The sequence below is a fragment of the Rosa rugosa genome, chromosome 3 (assembly GCF_958449725.1).
Source record: "Rosa rugosa chromosome 3, drRosRugo1.1, whole genome shotgun sequence".
NCBI classification, from domain to species: Eukaryota; Viridiplantae; Streptophyta; class Magnoliopsida; order Rosales; family Rosaceae; genus Rosa; species Rosa rugosa.
In genome coordinates this window covers 3,587,831-3,600,558 of record NC_084822.1, presented here as the reverse complement: position 1 = coordinate 3,600,558, position 12,728 = coordinate 3,587,831, and the positions used below count along the sequence as shown (strand labels likewise).

The 12,728-nt window shown below is 39.3% G+C and overlaps 2 pseudogenes; one reads left to right on the top strand and one right to left on the bottom strand.

Annotated features, from left to right (window-relative positions):
- LOC133737036 (alpha-amylase 3, chloroplastic-like) overlaps window positions 1-1,934 on the top strand; it is a 38,751-nt pseudogene extending 36,817 nt beyond the window's left edge.
- On the bottom strand, window positions 1,859-5,470 carry LOC133737035 (toll/interleukin-1 receptor-like protein; annotated as a pseudogene).
- Between the last annotated feature and the right edge of the window lie 7,258 nt (window positions 5,471-12,728).

Below are 12,728 nucleotides of genomic sequence, written 5' to 3'. Positions count from 1 at the left end.
CTTCATATTAATGCAATACCCAGAAACAATGGAGGTGCATTGGTATCAGGTCTCAGTTATGCTCCATTCGAGTCATCGTCGCAGAAATACTTGACGGACAATGGGAGTGTCTTTATGACCAAGGTGGGTATTTCATTATCAATGGTAGTGAGGTAAATGCTTTCATGTGCAGAAATTTAAGTCTTACATTATATGTTTACTATTTTGCTACATATACCTCATCCAGTTTCTGAGTTTTTCTTTGCAATTAAGAGAGACTGATATGCATTTTTTAAGGTCAGATATCTGTTACTTTGAACAATAGAAGAGAGGGTGTACTTTTTGAATTTTAAAGAAATGGAAGCCCGTAAGGATGACAAGAATCTATCTCTCTCCCAAAGCTCATTGACCCACACTTGCATCAATGGATTCAAAACCTGTTGATCAGTTTCATTAATTCAAGCAACAAATTCAGATGAGGTTTTACTTGCATATAAAATGAATGGAGAGGTAAATTATGAACAACTTTGGTTTTGTGGGTCATTTTGTGTGCTGCTGTGTTCAATTTCTGTCTAGATTTTCAAGTTATGTAAATCTCTTGGTTTCTTGAGCAAGAAGTGACGTCTCTTCTTCCTGGTAGTAGACGCAAAACCCGGGGCAAATTTTTGCCCTTTTCCTCTGTTTTTAGGTGATTCGTTTTTCACTTTAGATTAATTGTTTAAAGCTTCAATTTCGTTTTGTTTTGTTTGTAGTATTTGTTGCCTCCTCAAGTGGGAAGGAGTTGGGAAAGTGGAAATCCCCATGAGGCTGTAGATTTCTAGGGTTTGGCCAAAACCCAGGTGAGCAAAACTTCCCAAGTTTGATTTTCATTTGGTTGTGGAAACAGTTTGTTAGGTTTTTATTCAATTGGTCTGTTTTGGGTTTGATTGCTGTGTGAGTGGATTGATTGTCAGAATACTTCACAATGTGTTTTGGTAAGAAAAAGTTTGAAAATTGGGTTTATGCCAAATAATTGAGAGCTTAGAGCTTCATTGAGGGTTTGAATTTGTTCTGTCTTCAAGTTTTTTGACTCAGGATTTCATGGGTTGAAAACAAGAGGGGAAGAGAGGGTTTGGAGGGATTAATTAGTAAAAAGGAAAGTGATGGTGAAGAGGTCAATGTTGAGAAGGTACAGTCAGAAGAGTTCAGAACAGTTATAAACACCTTTTGCAGAGTGTGGTAGTCTTACTTTTCCTAATAGCTCCATTTTTCTTTCTTTCCCCTTTTATTTTGAATCTATTAGTCACAATTGTCCTGTGTTTTCAAATCACTGATATCAATATTGTCAATAACAGGTTGTTGACCCATCCACTGGAGTACAAGAAAGTCTACTGGTCGAAATGATTTCTCTCTTGAATATATTCCTTAAATAGTGCAAAACCATGGTATTAATCAAGCAAAACATGGTGATACATCAAGCTTCAACAAACGCATGGTAGATCAAGAGACTTTAGATCAAATCAGATCTAAGCCATCAAACAACCAAAGAAGTTTGTGCAGTAATGGTAGCAAATCTCTAGAAAATTTGATTTAACGCTACTATGATTAGATCATTCTTCTAAGTTTGAGAGTAAGAAAAGACATTATGGTTATGATTTTCATCCCGCAGCAAAGCGTGGGCACTGTTGCTAGTCTATATTAAAGGAATGCAAGGATTTTCCATTGGCCCTAAATTCGCAATTAATGGACCACCGAACCAAAGGCGGGAGTTTCTAACATCAGAAAGAAGGAAACTAAATTCAAATTCACGAGATATTCTCACATACACCACTCTTACCATAGTTGTCCTACCAATCCCGCCCCATTCCCCATATCCCAATGAAGCGGACGTCATCCGCCCCTACACCTAAAAGCAAATTAACTGGCTGCAATCTTGAGTAAATTCCAACTAGACTTTCTGCATAACTGAACAACCTACTGTCGCAATCTTCTCCATATAACTTCAACAATATCTCTAATGAGGTTTGATTCATACCTACAACACAATAGATTAAACTCATCAGGTTATTGACATGAAGATTTAGTTTATGAAAATGTCTCTGCATTGCACTCGATTTCTTTTATATTCTTGTAATGTCATTTAAAAAGCATCAGACGCTCAATTTATTAGCTGCCTATATTATTTGTGAATAACACAATGAAGAGCTAGAGCAAAATTAACTGTTGTAAAGCAATGGAAAGAGAAAAAAAAAAGAGTATATGCATACCATTGCTTTGAATTCCACCCTGAGAAACTTGCCACTTCAGTTAAAGCATATCTCCACCTTCGCACTTTCTCTTTGTCATCCCTAAACCTTTCTTCATGATTAGCAAAGGCTTCTCTAAAACTCCCTGTTTGCTTTCGTACATCAGAGGGATCAACATCATAGAAAATTGGCAGCACAGTTTTTCTTGCTTTCATGCATTCAAGAATCCTCACAAGTTCATCCAAGCACCATGTTGACGATGCATAATTTTGTGAGAGAACAATGAGAGCAAATCTCGATTCTTCAATTGCAGCAAAAAGTGCTGGAGAAATAGCTTCCCCTTTTTGAAGTTCAGGATCGTCCTTGAAAGTTATGATTCCTTGATGTTCCAATGCAGTGTATAAGTGGTCTGTAAAAGCCTAGCGAGTGTCATCGCCTCCAAAGCTCAGAAAAACATCATATTTCCACTGAGTTGAAGGGGGGGAGGGGGGGGAGATGTAGAGATTCTTTGTATGCTCATTTCCAATGAAACCTACTTATTCTACTTATAGAAGAGTAAGTGTCCAAGTACTACAGATATGAGTAACCCAAGAAGCTTTCAACACTTGTTATTTCAAGGCTTGGAATAAACTATCATGGAAAACATGCATTTGTGTTTTCTGGTTTCTCTTCCCTACTGCATAAAACGTAGAAAAGATTAAAAATTTCCTAGTCAATCGACTATAAATAAATATTCATTGTAACAAGAGTTGTGTAATTGGCTATGAAGCAACAAAAAATTGGCTGGTTTTGGTTTCTGTGGTCGATTTTTATTCATTTGCTCTCTGTTGTTCGGGTATCTAAATACACAGACACACAAAACACTTGCTCCTTGTAATAAACTAGAAAGAAATATTATTGAGAGAACGATTGGTGTCAGAATGATTCATTGAAAGACAGTTAAACAGATTCTTCTTTTTCTTATTTTTGGCTGAAACCCCTCGACAGAGCGATTGACAGTTTAACATTAGCAGCAGCAGCAAATGCATATACTCTTCCATAACAGATCTCCATACATCCTATTTGACCAAAAAATGTGATTAAAACTAATGAGTGCCAAGTATACTGTATGTTCCATACTTTCATAAAAAATTCGGCATATAAATCCATGATCAATTAGGGAGTGATGCCTCTTTTAGAATAAATCAGGGGCACAGCTGCAAAAATACTAACCCAAAAAAAAGACAACAAAAAAAGAAAAACAGAGCAACATATGTAAGCAAATTAAAATTGTAAAAACAAGAACAAAAATGAGATAGAAATCAGCTGGAGCTTAACCTGGGTTTCGTGGGAATTTGAAGTTGGGATCGGATCGACTTCAAATATAGCAGTTTTTGATCAATGGATGTTCATGTCATTCGTGCCAGTAACAAAAAAAGATCAAGAATGAATAAAAGTATAGTGGTGAGCTTTGTACCGCTCCACCGAACCATCAGGCTTCCTCTTAATGCGATAAACCCATTTGTTGGGAAGAACATTCATTGAAGGTGAATAGGGAACTAGCTGCCAAGTACCAGGTTGAATGAGAGCATTAAATTCAACGCTCATTGCTGAGCGCCATTGCTTTTGCTTGACTGCCTGACTGTAACAACTAGGTTCAATTTGGTGAGTCAAGGAAGAATGGGGTTGGGAGTTGGCGGGCTGGCCATTTGGTGAGGGACCCGACGGCAGCAAGGGTTGTGAAGATGACGAAATGGCCGTATCGGTGTTTGGGTTGAGAGATCGACTGCGTGTTTTGAAGTGGTGAAGGAGATGGGCTTGGGTGTTGGGCTGGTGGATTGGAATTAGTAGTGGTGATTGTTAGAGAGATTAAATTATGTTGGGGAGTAGCTGACTAGCCTCTGCAGGGGGAGCAGCAATGGATTTTTGGAATGGAAAACTGGACTCGTCAAAAAGAACATGAACGTGAAAGATAAATTCTACTACTAGACAAATTTAAATAACGGTAAACTTTGTGATTGAGAAAATAATCAAGGAAAACACATTTCGTGGAACGGAAATCCAACTTGTCTTTTGTGTAGGGACATATGTAAGGAAAGCAAGCACAACCAAAAATACGAAGAAAAGAATAATTGGGAGTGCAGTGAAATAATTTCTCATAAGGAGAGGAGAAGTTTAAGACACGTGTTGGTAAACGATTAACCAAATAGAGAGCAGTGTTGATGGCTTCAACCCAATAAGATTTAGGGACCGAAGAATGAGCAAGAAGAGTTAATGCTGTTTCGACAAGATGGTGATATTTACGTTCTGCTAAACCATTCTGGTCAGGATGGTGTGGATAAGAGAGTCTATGATGAATGACTTTTTGAAGAAAAAATTATTTAAAGGCATGACTAGTGTATTCACCTCCAGCGTCTGTTTGGATAGTTTTTATTTTTGTGGAGAATTGATTTTCAATGTAGGTGAAAAATGCGCCAAAGGTGGTAAGTACTTCAGATTTGGTTTTCATGGGAAACAACCACGCATATCATGTAAAATCATCTCCAAACACAACATAATATTTGAAACCTTGAATTGATAGAGTGGGAGAGGTCCATACATCACTGTGAATTAATTCAAAAGGAAATGTAGTAACAGACTCAGACAAATTAAAGAGAAATTTAGTGGACTTGCCTAATGGACACGAATATGACAGTGTCATGAATGATGAGTGTCTAACAAAGAAATCCTAGATGCAAGACGACAAAGAATTTGTGTCGATGGATGCCCTAAGCGAGAGTGCCACACATCCGCAGCAACTTTATTTGCTGAGAAAGTATGAAGAAGACTCGATTTATTGGATGATGATGGACCATTATTGACGGGATAAAATCCATTATTACTCCGACCCTCCAAAAGCGTCCTCCCTGAGCTCAGATCCTTGACATAAAAAGCATTGGGAAACATTAGAATATAGCAGGAGTTATCAAAAAGTAATTTATGAGCAGATAAGATATTGGCAGAAGCATGTGTGGGCAATAAAGAATATCATAAAGAGTGATAGGAGAGTGGGAAGAAGGTAGGGATGTATTTCCAATTTTTGAAATATGCAAACCTTGACCTGAGACAACGCCGCCAATTATGTTGGAACCATGGTATTCTCTAGGATCGGTTAATGTATGAGGATCATTGGTGATGTGGGTGTTGGAGCCGGTGTCAAGAAGCCAAGCAGAGGGATCATGGCAAGAAGTTGTGGCAGCAGCCATGGCAGACAAATGGGTGCTTGGTGTTCGACCTTTATAAGCCATGTTGAGTCTATGGAAGCAATCAATTGTCGTATGACCATTGCATTTGCAGATTTGGCATGGGCCACGAGAGTCATACGTAGAAGGAGGTCGAGTAGATAGAGCCTAACTAAGAATAGAACTACCACGATATGGAAACCGAGAGCTGGAACCACGGCTATAGGTGGAGGTGTCACACCCTGACTTGGGAAGTGACTAATGAATAATCACTAAAATGATAATTAAAATACGGGTTATCACAGGAGGGACCAGAAAAGTATCCACGACCATAGGTGTTTCGGCAGCCTCTTTGAGATCCAAAGCATGTGCCACGTCCACGAGAGCCACCAATCTGATGTTTGTGAGTTAGAAGTGCAGTGGGATTTGACTCCAGACCAACAAGAGCCTAATTTTTCAGGCGACTTTCAGCTCCCAAAAGCAATGCTTCAAGAGCAACATAAGTAATTGGTATGTCACGAGCTTGGGCAGAGCTAATAGTGTTCTCATAGAGAGGGCCAACATTGTTCATAATGATAGAAATCAAGTCGGAGTCATCAACCGGGTGCCCAAATAAAGCAAGTGTGCCAGCAATCTGATTAACTTTATCCAAGCAATCAGAGATGGAAAGATCACCTCTAGTAGTATGGAGGAGGTTGCCACAAAGCTGGAGAATACAGTTGTGATTCTGGGAAGCATATCGCCATGCAAGAGAGGTCCAGGTGGTGTGTGAATCAATGGACCGAGAAACGGTGGCCAGGACAGAAGGTGTGAGGGAGCCATTGATCCATCCTAGGATCATTTGATCAGTAGCTATCCATTCCTCATATGCTGAGTTCACGGTGTCAGTTAGCTCACCAGCCTCATTCCAAAGAAAGTGTGGAGGACAAGGCTTTGTTCCGTCAACAAAACCCATGAGATTTCGGCTTTTTAGGAGAGGAGTTATCTGCGCAAACCATAAGGAATAGTTGTTTCAGTCTAGTTTGATCTTGAGAGAGTTTGATGTGGTGGTGGTGGTGGTGTTGGTGGGGCCGGGGTAGCCCTGGGAGGGGAAGAAACAAGAAAGAGATAAGGAAAGAGGTTGTCGTTTAGATAGAGCCCTCTGATACCATAAAGCATATTTGAATAAAGTGTTTTTCACACTTTCTCATTGATGTATTTCAATCTTATATACAAGATTACTGATCAGTTTCGATCCTGGAGATTAGCTATTACAATAAATACAATAAAGGATTGCTGATCAGTTTAGATCCTAGAGATTTGCAATTAAACCTTAACATCTTAAAATCAAGCAATGTACAATTAATATAATCAAACATCCTGAGATCAAGCAATGTACAATCAATACAGTAAAAGAAATCAAGGTGAATCATATTCATTGCTCATCACATAAACTGATCAAATTCCAAGCCAGGTGGAAAATTTGATTTCTAGGATTGGAAGACGTCGGAAAATGTAAAATGTATTAGAAATTTGTTCGGCCCTCATTTTCTTGGAGGGATAATACTTAACTGACCATATATGGTCAGCAATTCCTAACCAACCCTATCATGTCTTTCCAACCGTTCAACATGTGTCTATTTTGTTTTTCTTCTCTTTTCTAAACATCTGATTGTGTTCCTTTCTTCCCCGTCGACCACTTCCAATTCTTCAATTTCTTAGACTATCTCCAATGGAGTAGTCAAATCCACGTGGAGGTTTTTAACGGTAATAAAAGACATATGAAATCACTCCAACCCATATGCCAAATCTAATGTGGAAATGACCTCTTCACTTGGGCTGTCAAATTTGACAGCACCAAACTCATCTGTCTTTTATTATTTTATTATTTCTCTCTCCTTCTCCCTCTTTCCTTCTCTTCTCTTCTCTTCTCTCTCTCTCTCTCTCTCTCTCTCTCTCTCTCTCTCTCTCTCTCTCTCTCTCTCTCTCTCTCTCTTCCTACCTGTTTGGCTCCAGTTTTTCTTGAGCTGGTCAACAGTCTCTTTTCTGCGCGGGCGTGCCAGCACCGTTCGGGTGCGGTCGTCGGGGGTGTCCCTTGACCTGACTTCTATCAAGCGATTGTAGACGAGGAGAGCACCAACCTCGTCGTGGGATTCTTTATGCCTCGTGGCGATGACTTTTGCTGAGCTTCTTGAAAATCACAATCGATACTCGATGTTGTAGATCGAGCAGAGCGAGAACCACTGGGAAGTAGAGAGAACTTGCTAAAGCGTGACTTTAGCTTGGCTGGGTTGCTAGGGCGTTACCCTTGCTTGGCTGGTTCCGTAACCGTTGTGGTCGCGGTACTATAGTCGGCTCCTGAGGAGACTAGGACCAAAGCACTTTGACAGAGGGTTTGGTGGCACTGAAAGTCGGCTTCTGAGAATACTAGGACTAGGAGTGTGATCACCGATAAGAGAAAGAGAAGGAGAGGAGTTGCTCTTAGAGAGGTTGCTCTAGAGAGAACTTAGATCATCTTAGAGATGTTGTTGAATTGTGTTGTTTTTTGGTCGTGGTACTACAATCGGCTCCCAAGGAGACTAGGACCGAAGTACGTTGACAGAGGGTTTGGTGGCACTAATAGTCGGCTCCAAAGGAGACTAGGACTTAGAGTGTGATCACCGATAAGAGAAGGAGAAAGAGAGGAGTTGCTCTTAGAGAGGTTTGCTCTAGAGAGAACTTAGATCATCTTAGAGATGTTTTGATGTATGAATTGGTCTTCTTCATTTGTTGTTGTTTTTGCCTCTATATATAGGCTTCCAAGCAACACTATTTGGCATTTAAACAAATCATAATGGAGCACTCAATGGGATCATGATGGAGCACTTATGAGTTTATGGAGCACTTATGAGTTTATGGAATTGTTAGGTTCAAGCACTTAAACACTAATGGAATGTTAGGTTTAAGCACTTACTGCACCAATTTTGCTGCAGCTATATCTCCACCAAGCATTCAGATTTTGACCATGACTTCTTCATACGAAATGTTCCACTATGAGTGTAGATCATCCTGTTAAAATTTCAGGGCTTTTGGTATAATGGTTGGGCCAGAAACGCTGCTGGACCTCTTACAGGTCCAGCTTTCCAGTTTTGCTCTTGCAGAAGATTGGGCTGATTGTTTGAAGGCTTTCCACTCATATCTAGCTCTGGAACTCTTCATAAGAAATGATCCTTGGGATGTCTAGAATTAATCTGGAAAGTTTTAGCTCATTTGGATTTCATTTGATTAGTCTGCCGCCCCTCCTTCCTTGTTTAGCTCGGTTTCTCCTAGCCGAAGTAGGAAAATGTGCTAAAGTTGACTTTTCATTTCCATGTTTGATAGGCCTTATTTAGCCTCTTAATAATATATTTTTGAACTTATCGAAAATATATATGTGAGCCACTGATATTGGCTCAATTTCTCCAAGACACGCTTTGTCAAACCAAAATGCTCATTTTGAGTCCAAACACTACCCAAACTTTCAGATTCCTACCCAGATCTCTTCTCTCTCTTTCCCATCTCTTCTCGCACAGCTCCTTCTTCTTCATCTATGACCTCACCGCTGCACCTCTTGTCCACCGTCATCTCCCCAATCGACTCCAGCCCTCACCGCCGTCCAATGGGCGTGTTTCACCGCCGGCCAAGACCCACCGATCACCACTCACAAATTCACCGATCACAGCCGGCCAAGACCCAAAAGCACTAATCTTTCTGGGCATCTGATGTTTCTCGTCAAAAAAAAAACAAAAACAAAACCCAGAAGAAGAGGATAAATAAGGAATAAGAAGGAGAAGTGGTGAAGGAGATGAAGAACCAGAAGGAGAAGAAGTAGGAGAGAAGAAAGAGATTAAAAAGTCAGAAAGAGATTAAAAGTTAATTATTTTTAGATAAAATAATTTTTAAAAGAAATAAAATATTAATATTATTTGACATATCTATTGGAGAAGAAGTTGAACAAAAATAACATTGCCGAGCACTACGTCAATAATGGCATCAGACAACATGTTTCAGACAACTGCAAAAATTTTAACTATCGTCTGATACTTTGGGACAACAACAAGAATTATTATGTCGTCCCAATTTCTGAATCAGACAACAGTTGTTACATTGCTGTTGTGCAATTATAAATCAGACCATGATTATTTTTTTGATGTTGTCTGAATCAATCAATTCAGACAACAGTTATTACATTGATGTTGTAAAAGGCTGATTAACACAATGGCTGAGAAAAAATGTTGTCTGATTGTTTTTAATCACACAACAGTTATTACTTCTCTGTTGTGCAATTATTATTCAGACAATGGTGGCATTTTGATGTTGTCTGAGTAACTTAATTCAGACAATAGTTTTTTTGTGTCAGTTGTGCGATTATTATTCAGATAATGTTAGTATTTGATGTTGTCTAACTATATCTTCAGACAATAGTTTTTTTGTGTTTGTCACTCAGCTCTATTGTGCGATTATTATTCATATAATGTTAGTATTTGATGTTATCAGACTATATATTCAGACAACAACTTTTCTATGTCCGTTGTGCAACTCTTCTTCAAACAATGGCTGTGTGTTTCTGTTGTCTAAGTTTTATGACTTGATAAATGCTGCTGCCCTAATTGACTTCCCGCACTCGGCCAAAATTCAATTTTTTGATTCCCTCCATTTTGACTACTGCTGCTCTAGTTGAATTAATGAGTTGCCCAATTTAAAGGGAAAAACCCTCGCAGCCTTCCTAATTTTTTTCTCCCTCTCTCACTCTTCCTCAGCTCGAGCCTCACTTCACATCCCGCCTCCATCGTTGCAACTCCAACGCCAGCCTCTGGCTGTTGGCGTTCGTCACCACCACCACCAAACCGTACCGCGGGGGTTGAAGAACAAACCCCAGCCCACCGTCGCCGAACAACAGCTCTTCATCGAGCACACGCTGAGAAAGCGGCGACACCATGGCCTGTGTTCCCCGATTTCGATCCCATCAACAATCTCAGACAGTGGTGCTTTTTCTCATCAGCTTCTTCAGTATAGCTGTTTAGTGCTGTCACAGTTGGCTCTCTCTCTCTTTGATTCTTGCTTTTGGTTTACGAAACCATTTATGATGCACTAAACACCTTCCACATCTCTCACTTTCTCCAGGTCAGCACACCCTTCTCTCTATCCCTATCTCTGTTTGCATGTGCATTGGTGAAAATTCAGATACCCAATTCGGATTTGATTTGATTCTGTGAGTTGTGCCAAAATCTGGGGTCAACATTTTTGTTTGGTTTTGGTGAAAATTTGACTACCCAGTGAAAAATCTTGGGACTTTGATTCGATCTTGGTATGAATTGAGGGAATTGTGGTTGATCTGTGTACCCAAATGGAATGAGAGTGAGGAAGTAACGAGTGTTGTGCGAATTGGGTTGAATGAAGAGAATTGGATTGTGGTTGAGTAGCTTTGTTTGGTCAATGCTTGAGTTTTTGTAAATTTTTGATTGGTTGGTGAGTGGTATATGATCCAATTGTGTTTTGCAGGGGGCTGTGAGGTAGATCAGGAGAAGGGTAATCGATTTTTCGGTGAATCTTGAAGAGTAGCAAAGCTAGCAACCATAGCGGGTAGGAGGTTTGCTGCCAGCAATGGCTGTATTATCTCATTCTTAACAAGAGTTCTTCTTATCTATTTGGTTTAATTTTGTGTTCAGAAAATGCACATGGATTGAAATTCTTCTACTTGGGAAAAATGCATGCATGCAGCTTGGTCATTAATCCCATATTGAAGGAAGCTGAGGAAACCATGAATTTTCACTCTCAAAAAGAGGAGGTTTGATCTGTAATCAATCTGCAAGTGATATTATTGAACTGATTTGTGTAAAGCTAATTGGAATTAGTTATGGGGTTCAATATTTTAAATCGATAGTACACTCATATAGTTCTTCTAGTATATGATGCTACCGACAAAAAAAAAAAAAAGACAAAAATATGAAGTTTTGCTTCTGGCTTCATCAGATGTCTGGCCATCATCAATCCTTACTGTGATGAGTGTATGAAATGTATAGTAGTTACAAGTTAAAGTGATTACTTTTAGTATTATGCATGAAGAGATTACTTCTTTAATTGAAACTAATATGCATGAATTTGCAGGTCTTACTAGCTTGGCTATCTGGGCTTCACTTTGAAATGCAGTGGTACTTCATGACTTTATGATTGCAACTACTGGGAAGTATTGGCAGTGCTGCTCAAAACTAGTGTATGCTCCTCTATGTAGAGCATGAGGAGACCAAGCTACAACAGGAGGGTTCTAATAAAGATACTAATGCTGCTATGCTTAGATGATTTTTGTACTTTTGGCCTTTATGTTTAGGTATTATAGGCAGGGTTAATTAGTATGTGTTAATGTTGGGATGAACATACTATTGATGGAATAATTTTTTTTTGGAATCAATGGATGTGTTTTAATTTGGATGTGTTATGATTCTGTCTCAGACAATTCAATTCCAACTAAAACCTATTGTCTAACAATTGAACATTAAGAAGTGGAATGCAAAAACTGTTGTATGAACCACCTACTTACAATATCTTTCAAATGTATTTAATTGCCTAATTAGAAAACACACAACAACAAAGTAACCTCTTCTATTGTATTAAATATAAACAGACAATGGTTTTCTCAATTTTCTGTTGTCTGACTTATCTTCACAAGTTGTTTTCCGTTAGGCTACTGTCGACTTACTTTGCTGTTGACAACAAGCTTGGCATCTGGTTCTGTTGTTTTTTCTGGTGTTCAGACAATAGACTTGTACATGCCTGCTCTCGTTTGAAAGCAAATCAGACGACAGTTTTCTGCTATTGTCTTATTCTCCTACCAGACGGCACAGGCTTTCACAACAGCAGACAAGGTCATCAGATGACAGTCCAAAACTGTCGTCTGAAGCTACTAATGGCGTAGTGAAGTCATCCTTCAAATTCAATTTTGACACACTTCATTTGAATACTCCATTGGAGATGCTCTTAGAAGCCATGCCTCTTTTGCGTCGATCCTTCAATATATGTGGACCTCCCCGATGACCCACTGCCGGTGAAGGCGGAGAGCTCCTCCTTGTTACCGAAGAAGGCAGATACCTATCTTTCTACACCCTCACCGATGAAGGCAGTTTTAGTGTTGCTTGAGAGATACGAAGGCCTAGAGCATTTTTTGGTTTGCTTTGCTTTAATTGATCGGTTCTTCAATTGATGGTTTAATTGGATTGTGGAACTACATCGTAGAAGTGGAACTGATAAGGAGAAGAAGAGTACCTTTATCAGATGCTTAAGTTAAAAAAAAAAAAAAAAACTTAAAAAAAAGTACACGTGTTGCACCACT